Here is a 23694-nt window from a genome sequence, read left to right on the forward strand (position 1 = left end):
CCCTCAAAGTCTTTAAATCTCCCTAAACTTGCTGCTACCAAGCATCTGTGGCTGGTGGACTCTTAAAAAAAGATTTCCATTTTACTATCAGGCCAAAAAAGACAGAATTGGGAAAGTATGTCTGCTTCCTTCTGTTCACCCCAAAGATAAAAGTAACGGTTATTTAGGTTATTCAGTGCCTTTTCTTTTTTTTTTTTTGGTTTCCACTTGTGGCATGTGGGATCTCATTCATAGTTCCCTGACCAGGGATTGAACCCAGGCCCCCTGCATTGGGAGCAGACTCTTAACCACTGGACCACCAGGGAAGTCCTGGCTATTCAGAGCTTTTGATTACCTCTGCTGCTCCTGTCCTTCATTTAGGCAGATAATTAGGAGCTTGGGTTTTAAAGACAACTCATGGTTATATGTTATGGAAGACATTTTTCATGAATCGATTCGTTTAACTCCCATACTGATCTTGCAGGTGGCTATCATTATCCCATCTTATACATGAGGAAGTGTGTTAGTCGCTCAATCATGTCGGACTCTTTGCTACCCCATGGACTGTAGCCTGCCAGGCTCCTCTGTCCATGGGGTTTTTCAGGCCAGAATACTGGAGTGGGTTGCCATTCCCTTCTCCAGGGGATCCTACCAACCCAGGGATCGAATCCTGCATTGCAGCCAGATTCTTGACCATCTGAGCCACCAGGGGAGCCCCATAGATGAGGAAACTGAGCCTTAGAAAGGTTGAGTGACTTTCTCAGGGCCACAGCGTAAGTGGCAGGATTCCAACCAGGTGGGCCCTGAGCTCTTCCTTCTCCCTTTGAAGAAGGGAGGGAGTGGAGACTGACGCATGTCTGGACTCTCACACACCCTGCCCCTCACTGGAAGGGGATGTGTGTCTTCTCACCCACATAGCTGTGTTCATCGCCCTGTAGTTTAGGGCCAAGGCCTGGAATAGAACTCAGTGCTCAGATGGACCGCTAGGCCTGGCGTCTGGAAAAAGCAGATAATAATGACTGGTGTTCTGAGAGCGCTGACGGCCGTAGCTCATACTGACATGTGGCAGGCAAGGCGGCGGGCACAGGGCTCGGCCACCCTGATGAGTGGCCTGTGTCATCAACTCCCCTTGCTGCTCAGGTGGGTTATCTTGCCTGTCCAGAGGATTTGACGCAGCATGGCTCATCCTGGCCCTGCTTGCCCCAGAGCCCCGGCTTTCACCCCTGTACCCTGGAGCCATGCCACCCCTTTCAGGGCCCAGCCTGGCTGCGCCCCCAACGGCCCCTGGCATAGGGCGCACACATGGTGGGGACTCGGGGCAGGTGACGGGTCGCTTGGCCAGAAGCACAGGTTGTGCCCACCCCGGGCCAGAGCCTGCGCCGAGCCATGGGCTTCACCTTTCCCTGACCTGCCGGCCAACAGGGGCCCCTCTGCCAAGGGGTTCATCTTGCCACCAGCCTGCCGGGAAGGCGGCCTTCCCACCGCCTTCGTGCAGGGACAGCCCAGGTCTGGGGCAGGGCAGGTGGCTTGGCCCTGTGCACTGCTGTGCTTGGGGCCTGAGGCGGGGTGGTGTTTCTGGGGCTGAGCCCCCTGCTCCCTGAGAACCTGGCCTCCGCAGGACCCCCTCCAGCGGCTCCTGATCGGGGTGCATCCCCAAGTCCAGCCCTGAGCGGGAGGCGGGAGCTGGCTCCCGTTACTGCCCTCTCTGCACTGTTTGAAGTGGGCAGGCTTGGTGTGAGCTTTAAAAATGTGGGCTTTTTATTCAATTTCCCTAGGAAAACAGTGGTTTAAATTAAGTAGAGGAATAACAGTCTCTGGAAATTGAAGAATACTCCTGAACCCAGACATTACTCAGAACCTTTGAATTTCTTTTAAAATCAGGGTTTATTTTACTTTTAAATCATGCATGTATTATGTGACCATTGACGAAAACTTGGAAAGTTCAGGGAGAAGACGTTTAAAATTGCCCTTTGTTGCTCTACCTGAAGACAACCTCTCTCAGCACCGTGGTATGTAACCTTCATTTATTCAGCGGTTCATCTGCTCAGTCGGCAGGTACCCCTTCAGGACCCACAAAGGGCTGGGTCTGTGCAGGCAGTGGTACCCTGCTCCTTACCAGGCCTCTCTCTAAGTCGCATCTGTGTCAGCCCCTCTGCATCCGTTTCCTCGTCTGTAAAATGGGGTCGTACAAGTACGCTGCTCAGGCCCATGCGTCGCCACCACCATAGCCTGGCCGGGCTGCCTGCTGTTACCACGGTGGCTATTACTTGCCCCTGTGGGTCTTCTGTGATGGCGGAGGAGGCAAAAGCCAGAGGAATCAAACAAGGCAACAGGGTAAACAGCACGTCATGAAACTGGCCCTGCGAAGGGAACAGCCTAATGTGGTAGGACGGGGCTAATGGGGTGGAGGTGCGGCTGGCAGGGTGGGTGGGAAGGGGCGTATGTGGGGCTAGTGGCAGAATCTGTCAGCTTGAGGTGATCAGGGGCTTCTCTGAGGGGTGGCAGTTGAGTCTTTTTTAAAAGATGTTTTATTTTCAAATTTTTTGGCCACACCACATGGCAGGTGGGATGCTAGTCCCCCGGTCAGGGGTCGAACCGTGCCCCTTGCATTGGGAGTTTGGAGTCTTAACTGGGACCCCTGGGAAGTCCCCAAGCTGGGTCTTGAATGACAGGGGGACCCCTCCCCCTCCCCCTGCACAGAGCAGAGAGGGGTGCTCCAGGCAGGGGCACAGCAGATGTAAAGGCCCCGAGGGCAGAATGATCCGGCTGGTTTGCAGCAGGTGAGGGGCGGGAGCAGTGTGAGAAGCTGTGTAGGGCCCTTCGGATCACGGATCACAGCAGGTTAGGATGGTTAATCCAGGTGCAACAGGAAGCCATTGGCAGTTTCTCTTTAGTTACCCGTGAATACTTTATTAACGAAATATGATCCCCAAGATTTCAGCTATTAACAGCGCTGGAAAGAAGTTTACCTTTTTTCAGATAATTTATTCAGGAAAAAATTATCTGAGTGCCTATGACACGGAAGCTCTGGAGAGGGTGCTGGGGGGTGAGGGCCTCGCGCACCGGTGGGGAAGGGGAAACCTTGCCCACAGGTGACCGTGTGCCCCCAGCCTGTCCCTCCAGCCCTCCTCGGCCTGCTGGAGCCTTGTGGACTCCAAGGTACCTCGGAAGGGCCCTCTGGCTGCAGCAAGAGAACCGGCTCGGGGGTGGACTCGGGCCCAGGTGAAGGGTGAGCGTGGCCGGGCTGTGAGTGGAGGCCATGGGGCTGGAGAGAAGTGGTTGCATTCAGGTTGCTCATCAGAAAGAGTCAGCTGGAATTGCTGGGGGATGGTCATGGGGTGGTCACCACTTCCCTGGTGGCTCAGACAGTAAAGCATCTGCCTACAATGCGGGAGACCTGGGTTCAATCCCTGGGTCGGGAAGATCTCCTGGAGAAGGAAATGGCACCCCACTCCAGTACTCTTGCCTGGAGAATCCCATGGACAGAGGAGCCTGGTGGGCTACAGTCCACGGGGTCGCAAAGAGTCGGACACGACTGAGCGACTTCACTTTTCTCGGTCATGGGATGAGGGAAGGAGAGGAATCAAGAGGCGTCAAGACTTCTAGGATCTTCTTTTGAGTGTCTAGGTGGGTGGTGATGTCATTAAAAAAGGTGGTTCAGAGGAGGCTGGAAGCATAGCTTTGGAGAATCCAGTTGGGGTCGGATGTGAGAGGCTGGCTTGAAGTCCAGGAGCGACGTGGGGGCCCTTGGTTGGGTGTCGTTAGCATATAGGTGGTGCAGGCAGGACCACACAGGGGTCAGGGGGATCACGGAGGCTGGGAACGGGTGGCTGGGTGCTCCGGGAAGCTGGCACAATGCCTGGGACCGCCGCAGCGCAGAGCTGGTGGTCGCCAGGGCTGCAGGCTGTTGAGAGTGCAAGTCAGCCAGACGGAGGTGTGGGCCTCTATTTTAAGAGCACCTCTGGAAGACTGATGGGGCTGGAGTCTGAAGTGGGAGAGGTTGAGGGGCCAGGAGGGGACCAAGTGTTGAGATGCTGGCCAAGCAAAGAGCGGGTGGGAAAAGATGTCCCGGGGGAGGGAAGTGGGGAGACCCAAGGGAGTGGCTTGTGCTGGGGGCCAAGCCTGCTTCAGGAGGGGACAAAAACAAAAGCAAAAAAAGTTGTGTTTTAACTTTTTGGCTTCACCCTGAAGCATGTGGGGTCTTAGGTGGTCATGTGTTAGAAGAGGCAGTCTTAACCACTGAATTGCTGAGGACATCCCTAGGAGCCTGTTCTTTAGGCAAACAAGAGAGGGTGGTCTCGGGTGTGACGCAGTGGGGGTTGGGGGTGACGCACTGGGCCCTTGATGGGAGTTCAGTCCAGTCGCTCAGTCGTGTCCGACTCTGCGCCCCCGTGGACTGCAGCACGCCAGGACTCCCTGTCCATCAAACTCCCGGAGTTCACCCAAACCCATGTCCATTGAGTCAGTGTTGCCATCCAACCATCTCATCCTCTGTCGTCCCCTTCTCCTCCTGCCCTCAAATTGCCCAGCATCAGGGTCTTTTCCAGTGAGTCAGCTCTTTGCATCAGGTGGCCAAAGTATTGGAGTTTCAGCTTCAACATCAGTCCTTCCAGTGAACACCCAGGACTGATTTCCCTTAGGATGGACTGGTTGGATTGCCTTGCTGTCCAAGGGACTCTCAAGAGTCTTCTCCAACACCACAGTTCAAAAGCATCCATTCTTTGGTGCTCAGCTTTCTTTATAGTCCAACTCTCACATCTATACATGACTATTGGAAAAACCATAGCTTTGACTAGATGGACCTTTGTTGGCAAAGGAATGTCTCTTCTTTTTAATATGCTGTCTAGGTTGGTCATAGCTTTTCTTCCAAGGAGTAAGCGTCTTTTAATTTCATGGCTGCAATCACCATCTGCAGTGATTTTGGAGCCCAAAAAATAAAGTCAGCCACTGTTTCCACTGTTTCCCCATCTATTTGCCATGAAGTGATGGAACCGGATGCCATGATCTTAGTTTTCTGAATGTTGAGCTTTAAGTCAACTTTTTCACTCTCCTCTTTAACTTTCATCAAGAGACTTTTTAGTTCCTCTTCACTTTCTGCCATAAGGGTGGTGTTATGCATATCTGAGGTTATTGATATTTCTCCTAGCAATCTTGATTCCAGCTTGTGCTTCTTCCAGCCCAACGTTCCTCATGATGTACTCTGCATATAAGTTAAATAAGCAGGGTGACAATATACAGCCTTGACGTACTCCTTTTCATATTTGGAACCAGTCTGTTGTTTCATGTCCAGTTCTAACTGTTGCTTCCTGACCTGCATACTGGTTTCTCAGGAGGCAGGTCAGGTGGTCTGGTATTCCCATCTCTTTCAGAATTTACAGTTTTCCATCCCAGCTCCTTGATGGGACCAGGGATGCTTTTAGGAAATGGGAGAAGATGGGGTAGATTTGGATTGTATGGAAGGAAGCTTGGAGACTGTCCCAACTGACAGCCTCATGTTTCTCAGTAAACCCTTGAGTGGAGGGTGGGGGGGGTAAGGGGACCCCGGGACTGTGCGGGTGAGATTGGGGCCGCTTCGGCCCCCGGGAGAGGTCATTCTGTGGCCCCTAAAGGACCGGCGGGGATGCCTGGGCCCCCATAGTGGCGGAAGCAGCCTCTGACCCCCGCTGTGTGGAGAGAGGGAGCAGAGAGGTCGGTGGCTGGCTTGAGGTGGCTCAGTGGGGCTGAGCCCCCGTTCCCTGACTCCGCGGGGTCCGTGTTCTCCAGGGCACTGGGCAACTGGGTCGTGGGACACAGGTGGCAGAGGAGGGCAGTGTCTGAGCCGGTCGGGAGGGTGGTGTCCAGGTGCTTGGAGGACCCTGCAGCAGAAGCTTAGTGCCCCGTCACGCCTGCCTCCCACTTGCCTTCCCCAGGGGTCAAGTGCAAGGAGCCCCCTTTTCCTGCCAAATCCTGAACTCTGCCCCCTGGGGGGATTGACTCCCCGAGTCCTCACCATGGGTGAGCTGTGGATGCTGTTCTTATGCTCACTCTTCGGGGGGAGGGGGAGAGGCTCCAGAGGTGAGGTGCCCCCTGGCAGGGCAGGCCCGCAGCAGCCTCCAAGGGGTGAGGGCACATGGCCCGTGAGTCAGCTGCCTCCCCCAGGGCTGCCCGTTTGCAGAGGACACCAGAGCTCACGGATTTGATAACTTGTTTTTGTTTGCTTGTCCTCGAGTTCCTCCCCGCCTGGCACGTTTGTATCGGACACTTACCAGGAGCCGGGTGCTGGGCTCGGAGCTAGAGATGAGTGAGATACGGTGACCACGTGTCTGGGGTGGGTGTGGGGACAGGAAGGTAACTGACGGTGGACGGAGCCTGACCCGGCAGAGGTGCTCAGGGAACTTTCCCGGGGGGCTGGGCGGAGCAGGGAGCTGCTGCAGGGAGAGGAGGTGGCCCAGGCGTGTGCAGGGGCTGGGTGAGCGCCCTGTACCGCCCCGCCTGGCAGAGGAGGTGTGGCCCGGGACTCCGCCTGAGAACTGTCAGTCTTACTGGGAGCTCACAGTTTATCTTGACCATGGGAGCTGTTCAAGAGTTTCCGTCTGGGGAGGGACATGGTCAGTGTGCTCAGAACTTTCTGTCCTGCGTGGAGGCCGAGTTGGAAGGGACAGGAGAGACCAGGGAGACCTTTAGAGCTGTCGTTCTTCAAACTCTGCTCGTCTCTCTTGACTAAAGAGGTTCCTGAGACGCAGAGAGGTTAAGCAACTTGCCTGAGGTCACACAGCATGGCAGGGCACCCGGGTACTGGTTCCTCAAGTGAAACAACCAGAGTCTGAAGGGTGGAAGCAGGTGGTGAGTAGCTCCCAGAGAGGGGCTCAGCGGAGCCCCTGTGGACCTTCTGCAGGCCCCCCGTGCCTTCAAGTGCTCCCCTTTGGTGTCTCAGAGGGCGGGTGGTGCCCCTGGGGGGTGGGGGAGGAGCTGGGTCACTGCTGGGAACTGGGAACCTGCCTTCCCAGTAGCCGGAGCTGAGTTTAAGCAGTTTCCTGGGGCATTGGCTTCCTCCCCAGTGACTGATTGGAAAACTCTGGGGCTTGGCCAGGTCATGTGAGCCCTGCGGGGGCGGGGACGGTCTCCGAGGGGGGGCGGCTGTGTTTTATTGATGCCAGGCAGAGGCCTCCTCCTGGGGGCGGGGAGACACGGGGAGTTCCCAGGGCCCCGTCACTTGGGGTGGCTGTCTCGGCTCTCTGGAGTCTTGCTTTACCCCACCTGTGAGGCAGGGATGATACTAAACGTGCTTCCAAGGGAGTGAAAAAAATGCACAGTGTTTGCTGAATGTGCCAGGCAGTACGCATTATCTTCTTTCGGTTCTTTGTGGCAATCTTTTTAGGTGTGTAGGGTTATTATCTCCATTTTACAGATGGGGCAGCTGAAGATCAGAGAGGGTAAGTAATTTGCTCAAAGTCACACAGCTCGCAAGTGACAGAACGTAAACCTTGATGTATGTGCCTGGCTCTGGAGCCTTCCCTTGAAGCCCCTCTGGGCCCCGTCAGACTTCCTTGGCAAATCACCTGATAGAGTCCTCAGGGCCTTCTCCTCTCTGGCCACCCCACTTTTGGGGCACCCCAAATCTCATCCAGCCCCGTAAGTTTTATCACAAGGCCTTGGAGCCCCAGTGGCCTGAAGCCCCTTGGTCATCATTTCTTGAGCTTCCCAGGTGGCTCAGTGGTAAAGAATCTGCCTGCCAATGCAGGGGATGCCGGTTCGATCCCTGGGTGGGGAAGATCCCCTGGAGAAGGGAATGAGAACCCTCTCCAGTATTCTTGCCTGGAGAATCCTGTGGACAGACAAGCCTGGCGGGTAGAGTCCATGGGGCCACAGAGAGTCAGACACGACTGCACGACTAATCAGCAACATCATTTCAGAGCCACTTGGGGGCAGCGTTTCAGAGATTCCGACCTGCTCTTTCACTGCCCGGGCTTCCCTGGTGGCTCAGAGGTTAAAGCGTCTGCCTCCAATGCAGGAGACCCGGGTTCGATCCCTGGGTCGGGAAGATCCCCTGGAGAAGGAAATGGTAACCTACTCCAGTATTCTTGCCTGGAGAATCCCATGGACAGAGAAGCCTGGTGGGCTACAGTCCATGGGGTCGCAAAGAGTCGGATACGACTGAGCGACTTCACTTCACTTCACTTCACTTTCACTGCCCAGGGCCTCAGGAAGAGCCCCGGGCTGGGAGCCCTGCACCTGGGTTGTACTCCCACCCCTTCCTCAAACCAGCCGGGAGAGCTTGGGCAGCATTTCACCCTACCCCTAAGTTCACCCTCAGCCTCAGTCTTCTCTTCTGCAAATGGGCAGAGGGAGAATCTCTTAATCTACGAGCATGAAGTTTCCGGGAGTCTGCAAGAATCAGATGTCTGCCACTTTTTTCCTACTTCCCATCCTCTGTCCCTTGAGGGGAAGGGGGAGATTGAATTGAGAAAACCTCTCAGGGAGCCGTGTAGTTGGATAGTAGCCTATGGTGCAAGCATTGACGGGGCACCAGTGTGTGCCCGGCCCAGAGCGGGACGCTTTGCGTGTGACAGAGCGGCAGCCTCCCTGGTAACGGGGAGGTGGGTGTTACTGGCTAGCTGCAGCTGTGAAAGCTCCGTCTAAAGAGGGCTGGCTTTCCCCAGGGCCACGCCATAGTTACCTGTGTGCGGGGGCTGGACTGAAATCCCTGGGGGCGGCTCTGGGGGTCTGTGTGGGATTGTCTTGCCTCTCAGCCCATCATATGCAGCTTTGGGCAGAGCCCGCCCTCTGGGTCCCACTGCGTCCACCCACCCTGGAGCAGCGGTGGTGGGGGCCCGGTCTGCAGACTCTCGCTGGATGAGTCACAGCGGAGATGTTGCTGGGACCGCGTCCGGGAGCAAAACCGAGCTTAGCCTGCTCTTCTCCAGAGGTCAGCCTCACGGGCAGCCCGGCCCCGGAGCACAGCCCGCGACTGTTTACAGAGTCCAGGGAGAGCTGGGGGGATGTGGGGGCTGAGGGTAGGACAGTGGGTTTAGGACTGGAAGGGCCTTCTGGGATTATCCAGTCCCAGCTCCTGATTTTACGTATGGGACATCTTAGTCTGGAGAAGGGCTGTGGCCTGCCCCAGATCTCACAGCCAGGAGCGGCAGACCCAAGAACGGCAGAGGAGTGGAAAGCTGGGTTCTCAGCCTGGCCTCCTGGCTGCACTCACAGGGATGACTTCCTGCCCAGCCCCTCCCACTGCCGCCTCCCATCAGAAGATCTAGAGCAAGAACAATGATAGTAAGTGAGAGGGATCTGTTTGTTTTTTAAGGATTTCTGCTGCAATTCCCTTTTTAAAATTGGTATATAATTGCTTGGCAGTGTTGCGTTAGTCCCTGCTGTCCAGCGGTGTGAATCAGCTGTGTGCACACACATAGCCCCTCCGTCTTGAGCCTCCCTCCCACCACCCCGTCCCACCCCCAGGCCGTCCCGGAGCTCCCCGTGTGGCTCAGCAGCCTCCCGCTGGCTGGCTGTTTCACATGTGGCGGTGTGTGTGTACCGAGCCCCGTCACCCCGTCCACTGCCCCTCCCCTTCCCTCACTGTGTCCGCGGTCCGGCCTGTGTCTTCCTGAGAGGAGCCCTATAAGCACGTTGGCTGCTGTAGGGACCCTGGAGGCGGCTGCAGGCTCACCCCCGCCCCCAGCCCTGCGACTTTGGGCCTGTGACCCTCTCGGCCTCCAGCGTTCTTCATCTGTGTCGTGATGAAAGCAGATCTGAGGTCGCAGCACTTTGATTTCTACTCTGGCGCTTCGTGGTCTGACCTCTGAACGCTTTTTTTTGCAGTAAGGCTCTATTAGCGTATTTCAGGACACAGGTGTCCCCCCAGAGCACTTGTGCAGACTGAGGAACGCTGATGGTGGCTTCCCGGGAAGCTTTAAGCTCAGGCCCTGTGGACTGACTGCTGAGTTTGGGGGACCTCCTTACTGCGCTGTGACAGTGAGCCCCCTCTCCAGTCTCCCCGGGATCCACACCAGACTGTTTCTGCTCCTTCCATTCTCTGAGGCCCCCTCCTCTCTGGAGCGTGAGGTGCTTTATCACCATCCGTGGTAGAGACGGCAGGAGCCTTCCGAGTAAAGCCACGCTGTCTTCCAGGGGCCGCAGGACTGGCTGAGATGCCCAGGCCGGCAGCTGCTGCCCCGCTCACCCGGGAGCAGGCTCGGAGGAGGGGAGGCAGGGTGGCCGGGCCATGGGGGAGACTGGGGCACGGGCCCCTGGCTGCTGGGCTGGCTCTGCCCCTCGCTCATTGCTGACCATGGCCGAGACGCCATGTGCGATATGAGGCTGGGTGTCATGCTTTGTTTGTTCCCTTTAGGGCTGATGTTCTGAGCAGCGGGCACATTTGTTGTTTGTTTTTTGACCACATGACATGGAGGATAGCGCCCTGACCAGGGATTGAACCTGTGCCCCCTGCTGTGGAAGCATGGATTCTTAACCACTGAACCACCAGGGAAGTCTGTAGGAGTGGGCGCATTTGGTACCTTGTGGCCTCAGGCCTTCCCTTGCCGGGTTCTTGGAGTCATCCAAGCTGCCCCGGTTTTCTTTTTTTGATTGCACCGTGTGGCTGGCAGGATCTCGCTTTCTGGATCAGGGATTGAACCTGGGCCCAGAGTCCTAACCACGAGGCCACCAGGGAACACCTAAGATGTGCAGATGGGAACTTTTCTCTCTTAAGAGGCTAGATGTGTGTGAAGGTGCCGGACGCAGGCAGGTGCCCTGAGCACCCTGGGGACCCGGAGTTATCATTCTCATACGTTCGTGCCGCCATCGCCCCAACATCCTGCAAAGAGTGCCTGTTCTTGAGCCTCACCCAGGAGACTGTAAGCCTGTAGGTTGGGGCTGGACCTTAGAGTCTACATTTTAAAAAGTCCCCCTCTCATTCAGCTTGTTTTGAAGTCAGTAGTTCAGGGGCCAAACTTTGAAAAGGGCTGTTAGACTCTTTGAGTCGAAAAAGGCTTCGCAGAGTGCCAGCCTGCCAGGCCTGGTGACGGCTCCCTGTGACCCTGTTCTGTGCTGCCCCCTTCCTTGGTAGCCTTCAGTAGCCAGCTACTCTTCTTCCTACAAGCTAGCATTTCCCAAGCCCGGCCGATTATCAGAATCTCCAGGAAGCTTTTGAACAAAATGCGAATTCTTGAGTCTCACCCTTAGTGATTCTAAATCAGCAGATCTTGGCTGGGATCAGAGGCCACCATGTTTGGAAAGCTCTCCAGATCTTTTTCTCATTTGTTTGTCATTTTCTGATGCAGTAGTTTAGGCCCGAGGGAAGGCATTGAGGACCTGACTGTTAGGTCAGACTCAGTTTCCGACTGGTGAAGGGGGCAGGGCGATCGCATAGGGAATATTGGAGTGGGTTGTTGGTGTTCAGTCACTCAGCCGTGTCCAGCTCTTTGTGACTCCGTGGCCTGCAGCATGCCAGGCTTCCCTGTCCTTCCCTGTCTCCCTGAGCTCGCTCAAACTCATGTCCACTGAGTGGATGATGCCATCCAGCCATCTCTTCCTCTGTCTGGCCTTCCTGGTAAACCCCAGATTGAAGCAGAGCCCTGAGACCAGTGGCCCTGGGCCACTACTTGTGGACTCCTGTAATTTTCCTCTCACTCATTATTTTATCTACCCATCCATCCATTCATGTAGTCATCCATCCATCCTTAGATCTACTAATCCACCCGTTTATTTTTCCATCCGCCCATCACTCTTGAATCTCTCCCATGTGCTGAGGGCTGCACCAGGCACCAGAAAGACAGCCGTGGAAAGCATGGTCTCTGCCCTCAAGGAGCTCACAGTCTGGTGAGGGAGTCAGAAAACAAAGCAAATGATTCTAGTCCGGAGTGTTAGTCTCTCAAGGGGTGAGTGGCTGGCTTTCCCAGCGGGCCTCTTGAAAGAGTTCCCTGAAGTTGGCTTGTGTTAAGGTTCGAAATGTGGACGGGCGGGGCCCCGATGATGCAGGGCACGGCTTCCGGGCTGAGAAAGGGGCGGGGGGAGGCAGGTCAGTCTCACGTCCGCAGTGCTGCCTCCCTTGGTCCCGGCCTCCCCTTCGCAGGCCTGCACTGGTTTCCGGGGCCTTTTGGAGATGGCTCATCATCTGACGGGCTTGGAGTCTTCCAAGCTGGCTGTAGGGTCATGGGAAGGACCTTCCGTCCCCCGCCAGCCTGGGTCTGGAGGGACTGGGGTCCACCACCCCTCCTGGTGCCAGCTCCCTACCCCTCCCACTTCACGTCCCCGCTTGGTTTGAGTTCTCAGGGCTGAGTGATTCGGGCAGGCCTGATGCCCTAGAAGATTTGGGTCATAAGCAGGTGAATATTAACCACAGAATCCACTCCCAGGGAAAACCTGTTTGGGCTGGCTGCCTGGAGGACCGCCAGGTTCTGAGCCTCCCGCCCAGCTGACAGGCGGAGGAAAGGGCATGTGCTCCTCCCCATGAGCGCGTTCGCCTGACACTCCTGCCCCGTGGTCCGCAGCGGCAGTGTCTGGTTTACAGTGGAGAGAGGCACAGTGAAGCAGGAGGTCTGCCTGGGTTTGCACAGCCGGTGGGGGGTGGCCTGGAGCTGGGCGGGGAGGGTCTCCCGGCAAAGCCCTGCTTTCCCCACGCTGGGCCCTCAGCGGTTTCTCCGCTCCTCCGGGGGCCACGCCAAGGTGCTGAGGTTTGCTCTCTGGCTCCTCTGAGCTGGGGCCTCAGGGTCTCCTTTTGCCAGGTGGGGGCAGGCTGGTGTGGGGTCCCTGGCAGGCGGGACTGGGCCCAGGACACCTGGATGCAGTGATTCTGCAGGTCGGATCCCAGGGAGCTCTTCTTCTTTGCAACATCCAGAGCTCTTTTGGGGCCTGGGCAGGGCTGTGGGACTGACTGCCCGGCCAATCAGTAAGCCTTCTCTTGGGGACCCTGTACAGGGGGGACACCCAGGCCCCCATCCCTGTCCCCCGGGAGCTGACCTGCAGGCAGGAATGAGGACGTCGGATCGGGGCTTCGGGAGCTAGCTGTGTGAGCACGCGCAGTGCCTCGTCTGGCTCAGCTCCCGCGGCTCCCTCTGAAAGATGGGAGCTATACCTCGTGCCTCATCAGGCCGTCGTGAGGCGGGTGAGACGGTTCCCAAAGCTCCTGGTGTAAAGTTGGTGCTCAGTTGCCTGCCCTCCTCAGGCCCTCAGGGGGTAGTCTTCTCAGGCTGAGAGTGACCCGCAGGTCTGAAAGGGGCTTCCTGGTGATGCCTGCAGCCCCGGAGCGTGGGGTTGTCCTGCAGGCATTGGGGATGGGGCAGAAGAGGGTCCGCTCCCCAGCGGGATCGGGGCGGGGGGGGTGTGGGTCAAGCTTTGTGCAGGCGGGAGCGGGAGGCTGCCTTTGGCTTGGCCCTCGCACCCCAGCCCCGTGGGCAGTGGCAGCCCCAGGCCCTTGGCCGTTCTCCCAGACCAGACACTCAGAGTGTGGGAGAGGAAGTGACTTGTCCTGCGCTGGTGGGAGTTGGTGGCAGAGCCCGCCTGACCCCTTGCCCGAGGCCCACGGGTCCTGATGCTGCTCTGTCAGTTGCTGGGGCCACGGTCCCCCAGCCTGCCCTGGAGCCAGCTGAGACCCGGATATTCTGGGCCGTGTGACTCACAGGCTGGCCCTGCCTCCACCAGCATGCTTCGGGTGTTCCTTTCTTTGCTTTTCCTTAATAAGGTCTCCCGTGGCGCTCGCCTGTCCTTTCTTGGGGCCTGGAGGGGCGGTGGCTTTTGCCCCGGGAAATGTGTCCTGCGGGGGCGGCTGCTGGACGGCCCGGGCTCAAACCTGGGGGCGTTCGGAGGGCGATGGCAGAGGCTGTCTGCTCCCTTAACTGCCTGACTTCGGCCAGGTCACGGTGCTTCTCTGAGCCCCCGCTTTCTGGCTTGGTTCAGTCCCACCCACATTTATTGAACCGCTGCTGGCTGCCAGGTGTGGCGCTAGGCCTTTCGGGTAGAGCAGCGAGCAGACTCAGCCGCTGTCCTCTGGGAGCCTCGAGAGAGAGCAGCCCGTCCCGTGGGCACCAGGCTGGTCCATCCCGAAGCTCATGTGAGGCCCCACACCAGGCTCCTGGTTGAACTAGAAGCTCAGCAATCCAGTGAGTCTAAGTTTGAGTCCGTGCCAGCGAGAGCAGTCGCTGGGCTTCCCTGTCAATTCCTGTCACTTTGATTTCACACTTGTTAGCAGGAGGCACAGGACCTGATTCTGGAGGGACGGCCTTGATTGTCCATGCGCGTGGGCAGTGTGAGTCAGCGTCCGGGGGAGCTGAGCCTGCCGTGTTCCCGCGTGTGCCCTGACCGTGGCAAGGAGGATGTGCGACCCAGGGCGCGTCCCAGCCCGTTCACGCCCTGGCGCATAGTGGGCACCCAAGAAGCGTTTGCTGAGCTAAGGAGAGGGGTAGTGGCAGCCTGGGACACCTCCTAGCAGTTGACACTCAGAAGGAGGGCCAGCTTATGAGCGTCCATGCAGCAGAGAGGAGCCTTGTCCTGGGAAACTCCACAGGATGAAATGAGGGCAGGTTAGACCCTTCTAATGGGAGACCACCCTGGTGGCTCAGACTGTAAAGAGTCTGCCCGCAATGCGGGAGACCCAGGTTCAATCCCTGGGTCGGGAAGATCCCCTGGAGGAAGAAATGGCAACCTGCCGCAGTATTCTGGTCTGGAAAATCCCATGGACGAGGAGCCTGAGGGGTTCCTGCCAGGCTCGGCCTGATGTCTGCTGGCCCTCCTCCCAGCAGAGGGGAGGGTGCTGGCTGGTACCCAGCAGGCACAGTGGGGCCTGAGTCACGGCCGTCCCTGCCTGGGGGCCTGTTCCAGCGCTGGGCTGGGGGCTGAAGGGGTGAGGGTGAATCCCTGGTCTCTCGAGAAGCTACCCGCCCTCAGCCCCCATGGTTCCCGGTGAGGACGCCCCGCAAGACTTACCGTGTTTGCGTCTTGCTGCCTTGAGAGTGGCCCGCTCATTGAGGCTTTGCTGGGGCATTGTGGCTAGACCCCTCGCCAGGTGGCTGGAGTACTCTGTCCACCGGTACCCCAGCTTCTCCTCTTGATGTGCTGCCCGTGGGGGCCCTGTCCCACCAGTGCCCCCTGAGTGGGGTCCTCCCGGTCTCACCCGCTCACGTGAGTGCTTCCCAGACAGCAGGGCAGCCCAGTGCAGGGTGCCTGCTCGGGGCTGAGGGACGAAGATGTGACTGTCCCAGGGGTTCTAGGCACAGCCCTGCAACCAGGTGGCCTGGGATCGAAGCCCAGCTCCCCCGTGTGTTGGCTGCGTGACCTTGAGCCCTTTTCTTACCCTCTCCGTGCCTCTGTTTCTCAACCTGTAAAATGGGAGTGATAATAGTTCCTCTCTCGAAAGGCTGTTGTAAAGATTGACGTGATCATAGGAGTGAAGGGCTTGGGATCGCTCTGGGCCCTTAGCAGGAATAATTGCATGTTAGGTGTTTGATGCTCATTTTGGGACTCGCTCCTTGATGGCATGGGCCTTGTGCCTGGGCCCTGGATTCCACCCACTCAGCACTGCCTTCAGGGATGAGCTCCTGGGCCAGGTCACTGGGGAGAGGTGAGTCAGGGCCGCTGGAAGCCCCTTTCCAGCTCCCTCCCTCCCTCCTGCTCCCTGCTCCAGGGCGTGCAGAGATGAACTGTATGTGGTTTCGTTCACTGTTTCAAGGAGCATCAAACCCCCGTCTGTGTTCAGGGCCACCCCCAGGAGTCCCCCAGGCCCCCAGGGCTCCCCTGCAGAAGCCCCCCACCTGCTTTCGACCGTGGGTGCCCATCTGGCTCACCTTCCTCTGCTGGACCGCGAGCTTTGAGGGCTCGGGGCCGTGTCTGTCTGTCTCACCACTGTCCCAGCCCAGCGGGGCTGCGCCTGCACCCAGCTCGCTGAAGGTGCTTGGTGAGTAAGCCGTGTGCTCGGCTACGCTGGGGGTCAGAGGGGAGGGGGGCCTCGCCCCTGGCCCAGGACAGTGCTCCGTCTGGTGGTTTGTTCGTGAAATCAGAGGTGGGTGCTGGGAAAGGCGCTGGGTGCTGAGCCCGGGAAGGGTGAGCCGTGGTGCTTGCTGTGCAGAGGCTGCCCTCTCCCCGCGTCCTGTATCCCGGACGCCGTGGCAGGTTGTGGAGGCACACGGAGAAGCAGGCCATGGTCTCTGCCCACAGTCTCTGCTCCGAGAGCCACGAAAACAGTGCAGGTCCTTTGGAGACCTGGAGCCTCGTATTATCTGCCATGGAAACTGGTGGCGGTGATTTTGGTCTCTGCGTCCCTGTGACGGATAGCAGTAAGGCGACCCTGAATTAACAGGTCAGGGCCTGCTCTGATCCTCAGAGGACTTGACCGGACGCCCTGTGACCAGAGGTTTCCGCCTTGGCCCTGTTGACACCAGAGCCGGACGATTCTCTCTTGCGGGGCCGGGCTGTGCGGAGCATCCCTGGCCTCTGCCCCCTGCATGCCACTTGCCTCCCCCGCCCTCCCAGCTGTGACAACGCAAATGCCACATGTCCCTGGGGCAAAGTCATCCCTGTGGAGAACCACTGGGTTAGCTGATCCGTGAAGCTGTACTTGTGTAAGCCACATGGGATGGAGAATTTGAAATCCAATACTGCCTCCCTCCAAGAAAAGCAAGAGAGGAAAAAAAGCGCCCACAACATCCCGTATTCCTTGGGTTTGGCTTAAAATCCAAACATCCGTTGGGAGGTGGGAGGGCCCTTGGAGGCTGGAGCAGCTGTGAGCTTTGGCCCTGAGGCGGAGCCTCTGGCGAAATGACGGGGCCATCGCCAGGCCCGGTCCTCTTGTTCTGAGCAGCTGCGATGTAGGGCAGGCTGTCCAGTGACCATGTGGAGTCCATGGGACCAGCGTCAGTCCTTGGCGAGTTGAGTTGGAGTGTTGCACTGTTGCCCTGGATCTCAGTTAAGCGCTGACATTCTCCCCCCGCCGCACAGCACGCATCCTGGTGTGTAACGACGTGTCCGTGCGCGTCCTGGTGTGTAATGACCAGTCCGTGCGCGTCCTGGTGTGTAACGATGTATCTGTGCGCGTCCTGGTGTGTGACGACGCGTCCGTGCGCATCCTGGTGTGTAACGACGCGTCCGTGCGCGTCCTGGTGTGTAACGATGTATCCGTGCGCGTCCTGGTGTGTGACGACGCGTCCGTGCGCGCCCTGGTGTGTGACGATGTATCCGTGCGCGTCCTGGTGTGTAACGACGTGTCCGTGCGTGTCCTGGTGTGTAACGACGCGTCCGTGCGCGTCCTGGTGTGTAACGACGCGTCCGTGCGCTCCCTGGTGTGTAACGACGTGTCCGTGCGCGCATGTGTCCCTTGCTCAGTTGCCCCCCACTCTCTGCGACCCCACGGACTATATCCCGCCAGGCTCCTCTGTCCATGGCACTTTTCAGGCAAGAATACTGGAGGGGGTTGCCATTTTCCTCCTCCAGGGGGTCTTTTCCACTCGGGGGTCGAACCTGCCACTCTTGGGTCTGCCTCATTGCTGGCAGATTCTTTGCTTGCTGAGCCATCAGGGAAGCCGGTAACGATTTGTGTGTTTATTTAGCATCTGCCTGCCTGTGGGCTTGTGGACTTCAGGGAGGCAGGAACCGGATCCCCAGAGCCTTACATGGTACCTGGCATGCGGTAGTGCTCAGTCAGTTTTTGTGGAATGATTAAGAGATGTTGTTGGATGGATCCAGAGAGATAAAGACTGGCTTTCCTGGGAACTTCCCTGGTGGTCTAGTAGTTAAGAATCCGCCTCCCAGTGCAGGGGTTGTTAGGAAACAAAGATCCCACCTGCCTCGGGGCAACTAAATCACCACAAAGACCCAGCTAGGCTAAAGAAAAGCAAAGCCTGCTTTCGCACCCTCCCCATGAACGCCGTTAGGTCCCCAGGGGAGGATGTGGGGCCTGGAGACAGGTCTAACTGCGGGGCACACACGCGGAAGGTGGGCCCTTCATCATGTGCTTCCCGGTTTGCATCCTCACGGGAAAGGAGATGCTGTCTCCGCCCCTGACTGAGACCTTGCCACAGGACAGACCTCGGGTGAACCTGGCGAGGGGCTCAGCCTTGGCAGGGAGCGCACAGGTGTCTGTGCTTGCATCCATGCTGCCCCCACACCAGTGTGGCTTTGTGGAGCACCTGTTCGGTGTGCTGGCTGCAAGCAGGGAAGAGAGCCCTGGATCCTGGAGCCCTGGATTCTGCCTTCCCAGGTCCGTCTCTTCCCACAGGTCAGTTGAGGATGCTCCTGATACAGTGTCAAGTGACAGCCACGGGCAGGCCGTGGCAGGGGGAGTCACTGAGTTTGTTGCCTGGAGGGGGCTAGGTCTCCCTGAGTTTAGCATTTGGGTTCACGCAAGGAAAGCGCCCTGATACCTGTGGCTCTCTGCAGGCCGAGTCTCCTGCCAGGGTGCTTTGCATAAGGGCCCCTCTGCAGCAGGCCACGAGGCTGCCCTGCCCTGCGACCACAGTTCAGGCGGCTGGACTGTCTCCCTGGCGTCACACACTGGGTTTCGGTGGTCGTCATGTCTCGCCCCCACTAAGGAAACTCGGCGTCGCTGTTTCTTTTGGGGTCTCCTCCTCTGCTAACCGTGGCCTCCCTTTCTGGAGCCTTGACTTTTTATTTGGCTGTGCCTGGCCTTAGTCGCAGCACACAGGGTCTTCGCTGAAACACGCAGGCTCTTCACTGCAGTGCACAGAATCTAATTCCCTGACTGGGATCAAACCCGGGCCCCCTGCACTGGGAGCAGAGCCTTTCTTCACCACTGGAGCACTGGGGAAGTTCCTGGACTCTTGACTTTGAAAGGGGCAGGAGGCAGGTGGGAACTTTGTGGAGCAGAGTGTTAGCCTCAGGGCTGGGCCCAGCTGTCCCTGAGCCCGTCAGGGGGCAGCCCTGGCCCTCAGTGGGGGCACGGCACCTTTAGATGCTGTGAGACAGGCTGCCCCCTTATCATCTGGCTCTCGCTGGCCCAGGAAGGCTCCCGACGACAGTGATGGGGAGGGCCCGGGGACCCCTCAGCTCTGCCTGGGACGCCAGGCCCCCCTTCTCGTAGACGAGGCTGCTGTCCAGTTAGAGGGAGGTGCTCAGTCATTCATTCAACAGACGTCTGCTGAGCACCTGCTGAGTTCCAGGCTCCCCTCAAGGCTTTTTATGTGGATTATTCTCTCGGTTACCGTGAGAGTGTCAGTCGCCCAGTGCTGTCTGACTCTTTGCGGCCCCATGGACTGTAGCCCGCCCAGCTCCTCTGTCCATGGGATTTCCCAGGCGAGAATAAGGGAGAGGGTAGCCATGCCCTTCTCCAGGGGGTCTTCCTGACTCAGGGATTGAACCTGGGTCTCCCGCATTGTGACCAGGTTCTTTACTGTCTGAGCCACCCGGGGTATCTCATTTAATCCTTATAAAAGCCCTTTGCAGTGGGGATCTTTAGAGTTTTCCTATGGAAGAGGGAACCTGGGATCAAAATGGTGAAATCAGATCTTTGTGTCATAGTGAGGAAGTGAAGGACTGGTCACTGCCCTACCTGGGACTTCCCGGGCGGTTCGGTGGCTCGGACTCCGGCTGCCAGCGCAGGGGACACGGGTTCGATCCCTGGTCTGGGGAGATCCCTCCTGAGCTGGTATACCACCTCTGTTTGAATGAGGACCGCTGTTAGTGCCGTTAACCACTGAGCCTGAGCTCTAGAGCGCTCAAGCAGCAACTGCTGAGCCCTCGCCCTGGAGCCTGTGCTTCACGAGGGGCCCCTGTGGTGAGAGGCCTGCACTGCCCTGAAGAGCAGCGCGCTCGGCGCAACTAGAGAAAGTCTGTGCAAGCAGCGAAGACCCGGTGCAACCAGAAGTAAAAAACAGCAGCCACGCTCAGGGCCTGATGGCAGCAAAAAGGGGCTCCTGAAGGACACCCTGCAGGGCCAGAAGCAGCCTCAGGGTGGGGTGCCCTGGGTGCAGGGGGCGCCTCGTTCCCACCAGGCAGCGGGCGGGCTTGGAGCTCATGGCGCCCATGCGGGTTCCGCACCAAGGGCTGTGAGGAGGGGCATTGCGTCCTCTGTGGGACAGGCTACAGGCGGCGTCTGAGCCACCCCGCCCTCTCGGAGTCCAGTCACAGGTCTGCTGAGCAGCGGGCATGGCTGTGCTCAGAGCTGGTAATGGAAGAGGATTGGTGTTTGGGACGGTCCCCCCGCCCCGGGGTCAGAGTCCAGGCCTTGACTCCCTCCCAGGACAGCAGGCTTCGGGGCGAATCCGTTTCACGGTTGAAGCCACCGCCTTTCCCGCCGAGCTCCTCCAGCCCAGCCTCCTCTGCTCTCCACCCCGAGCCCCAGGCAGCACCTCTGAGAGGTGAGATGTTCACTGCAGGGGTGTGGGGTGATGGATCCCTCGGTCTGTTGAGGAAGAGGCAGCCGCTACAGGGGACAGACGTGGCCAGACGTCTCCACCTGGGGCTTCATCACGGATTGGCCTCTGATGACCTTCTTGACCATGGACGGATCTCTTTACATCCCTGAGCCTCCATTTCTTCCTCTGTAAAATGGGCTGATTCCATCCCTCATGGGTGGGGCTTGGTGAGAAGACGGGCTTTTCTGTGCCCCCCTGGCAGGTGCGGAGGACAGGGAGCTCCCGGAACACACCCACGTCTTCCCCGGGGGAGGCCGTGGCGCATAGTTAGAGGGGCGGCTTGAATCTTAAGTGCTGCGCCTTGGGGCTGAGGCCTCTGGGTCCCTTGGAGCTCCGCACGGGGCGTTTCAGGAGACCCCAGGTGCTGCCCAGACAGCTTGCCTTGCCTTGCTGGGGTGGGCTGAGCTATTTTTTAGCTCCGAGTTCTGCACGGGTTATTTCTTCCTGTGCAGAGCTCTCTCTGGGACAAAGTGACAGCCTCTTCGCTGCGGGAGGCAGAGCTTGGGCTACAAGAAGAGGCTGGAGCCAGAGTGGACGGGCCGCGGCCGGGAGCTGCCTCCACGCTGGCAGACTGCCCGTGGGGGCCGTGTGGCCCTTCCCGGGAGAGTGGACCCCCATGGGCCGCGAGCGGGAGGCTGCCTCCATGCGGGCAGACTGCCCGTGGGGGTTGTGTGGCCCTTCCCGGGAGAGCCAGGCGTGTGCCCGCCAGAGTGGCTGCGGGCTGCAGCCACCGCCTCAGGGTCCCGTCCCCTCTCCCGGTCGCGTGCTCCCCACTCACCAGAGCAAGAACCTGGTCTTTGGGGAGCAAGTTTGTAACAACAGTCCCGCCCACCCCACCCTTTGATCACCGCCTGGCGCGGGCCCGAGCATCTTCCCAGACAGGCTTGGGGAGCCGCCTCCTGCATGGCTTGGCCCTGAGTCTGTCTGTGCAGTTCTCTGGGGAGGGGCCTTCCTGGCGTGGGGTCCCCGGGCCTCGGTCACCTCCTCCCCGCCCCTGATGGTGGAAGTGGGGCTAGCCTCGGGGCTGGCATGGACTGGCCTTGCCTCACTCACGCGCGAGTGTGTGTCAAGGTCCGCTATGTGCCAGGTGCTGCCCCAGGGCCGTGGATGGAGTGGTGGACGTAAACGATGGTGTCCACGTTCTGGTCCAGTGTAAGCAGCTGGATGTATAGACGCCTGGAGGTGTTAAATACCGTGAAGACAGGGAGAGCAGAGGCAGAGGAAATGGTGTGCTGAGGGCACGCATGTGCTGTTTCAGAAGCGGGTGCTTGGAGGGGGCCTCTGACAGTGGCCTTGGAGCAGACCCCGAGGAGCTGCAGGAGTTGTCCGTGAGTTTTACCGGGGAAGAGTGTTTCAGGAAGAGGAACCAGCCAGTGCAGAGCTTCTCTGGTGGTCCAGTGGTTAAGGATCCACCTGCCAATGCAGGAGACACGGGTTTGATCCCTGGACCGGGAAGATCCCACGTGCCACAGAGCAACAAAGTCTGGGTGGGCTCCACGATGTTGAGCCTGTGCTCTGGAGCCCGGGACGACAGCTGCTGAGCCCGTACACCCTAGAGCCCTTGCTGCACAAGGGAAGCCACCCAGTGAGCAGCCGCACACTGCAGGGAAGAGGAGGTCCAGGCAGCAGTGAAGACCTGGCACAGCCAAGAACAAGCAAACAAAGCCGTCAGTGCGGAGGCCCGAGGCAGGGAGTTTGAGAGCCTGCACGTGGTCCTGCTGGCTCTGGTAGAAAGGCTGTGGAGAGAGGTAGGGTTTTAAGTCAGGGAGGGCGGGGAGGGACTCATCAGGTGGGGTCTTGTAGGCCAAGGTGAGGAGCCCGGTTTCCACGCTGAATGAAGTAGGCATTTGAGGTTTGAGCAGAGGAGTGACTTGGCTGCTGGTTGAGAACAGAGTGTATTGGGTGACGGGTGAAGGGGAAGCAGGAGACCCATTGGGCTGCGCTGATGGCCCTCGAGGTGATGGCGCTTTGGAAGGGGTGGTGGAAGGGGGAGTGGCCAGAAGGGGTCAGATTCTGGACGCATCTGGAAGGCAGAGCCACCGAGGTTGGCGGATGGGAGGCACGTAGGTGTGAGAGGCAGAGGAGCCAGGGGTGGGCCCAAGGGGTTCAGCCTGCGCCCCCGGCAGGCTGGAACTGCCGCCAGCTGAGGTGATACGCTTGGGAGGGCAGCACTCGGGCTTGGTGAGATGTCAAGTTCAAGATGCCCCGTAGACGGTGGAACGCACCTGCTGAGCAGGCGCACTTCTGGGCAGAAGTCTGGAGCTCCCGGGGAGGTCAGGCGGCAGTGTCGCCGTCGAGACGGTCTTTAAAACCACAGAAATGGGATGTTCCTGGTGGTCCAGTGGCCAAGGCTCCAAGTGGCCCAGTATCTGGAGGTCCTTGGCCCTTTCTGCAGCTTGGACCATCCATCCTTCTGCCATGTCCAGCTCTGTCAGATTGGAGTCAGGCCCCTCCACTTCCTGGTCCCACCTCTGTTTCCTGGGTGACTTTGGGAAAGTTGCTTCCGCAGTCCGAACCTCAGCTTCCCCATCCATGAAAAGGAGGCAATGAGGCTGCCCTTTGGGCTTCCCTGGTGGCTCAGCTGGTAAAGAATCTGTCCACAATGTGTGAGACCTGGGTTTGATCCCTGGGTTGGGAAGATCCCCTGGAGAAGGGAAAGGCTACCCACTCCAGTATTCTGGCCTGGTCGCAAAGAGTCAGACATGACTGAGTGACTTTGACTTTTCACTTTCTCCTGGAAATGCTCTGCTGATGCTGTAAGTGTTCTAGAGCCACACTGGTGCTAAATTGCCCAAGAGGTGGGCTTAGGACGGGGAAACTGAGGTGCAGAAAGGTGAAAGGGCGGTGCAGAGTCCATGCTTCCAAGTATGTGTGCGGGGCCCCATCGCATGGGCCGCCTAGGATGTGACCAAGGATGCAGAACGCTCTGATCAGCAGTTTTTCACCTGGCCCTTTAGCCTGGGGCCTTCTGCCTGGACTGGCTTGCTGGGGACGAAGGGGTTAATGTGCTGGAGGCGGGGGTGGGGGGGCCTGGAGGAGGAGGAGGGGGAGAAAGAAGGAGAGAAGGAAGGGGCGGGGCTGTGCTGGGGGCTGTGCTGGCTCTGGTTTCCTAGCAACGGCCCCCACGAGTCCCTGCCACCAGGGGCCTGGTGGGATCCTCTGCCCGCTGGCCCCCTTCGGGTGGCTGTGGACGGGGACTTCCCCTCACTGGTCCTGCCTGGGAATCCTGGACCTGGAGCGTGCCCAGGAGGTCAGTGCGGGGAGAGGGGATGCTCACCCGGGGCAGGGACAGGGCCTCCATTGTCCGAGGCTCAGCCCCTGGCCAGCCTCACCTCTGCCCGCGGCAGGAAGCCCACTGAGTGGCCTGGCGCCCGGT

At 58.6% G+C, this 23694-nt stretch overlaps 1 protein-coding gene across 12 annotated transcripts in view; it reads left to right on the plus strand.

The window, feature by feature from the left end:
- Nucleotides 1-23694, plus strand: part of ARHGEF10L (Rho guanine nucleotide exchange factor 10 like) — a 166326-nt gene that overhangs the window by 21706 nt on the left and 120926 nt on the right. Inside the window, exon 1 of one of the 12 annotated variants that reach the window (XM_088842968.1) lies at nucleotides 5526-6566. The exons of 9 other annotated variants lie outside the window; for them this stretch is intronic. The gene's annotated coding sequence lies outside the window, so the exon portion shown is untranslated. Of the gene's footprint in view, nucleotides 1-5525; nucleotides 6567-7136; nucleotides 12496-14037; nucleotides 14058-23694 lie in introns of those variants that run through there. 2 more of the 12 variants (XM_088842965.1, XM_088842973.1) reach the window with 2 other exon arrangements.

Source organism: Moschus berezovskii, chromosome 2 (assembly GCF_049115385.1).
Source record: "Moschus berezovskii isolate FMDL1 chromosome 2, NW_MosBer_1.0, whole genome shotgun sequence".
NCBI classification, from domain to species: Eukaryota; Metazoa; Chordata; class Mammalia; order Artiodactyla; family Moschidae; genus Moschus; species Moschus berezovskii.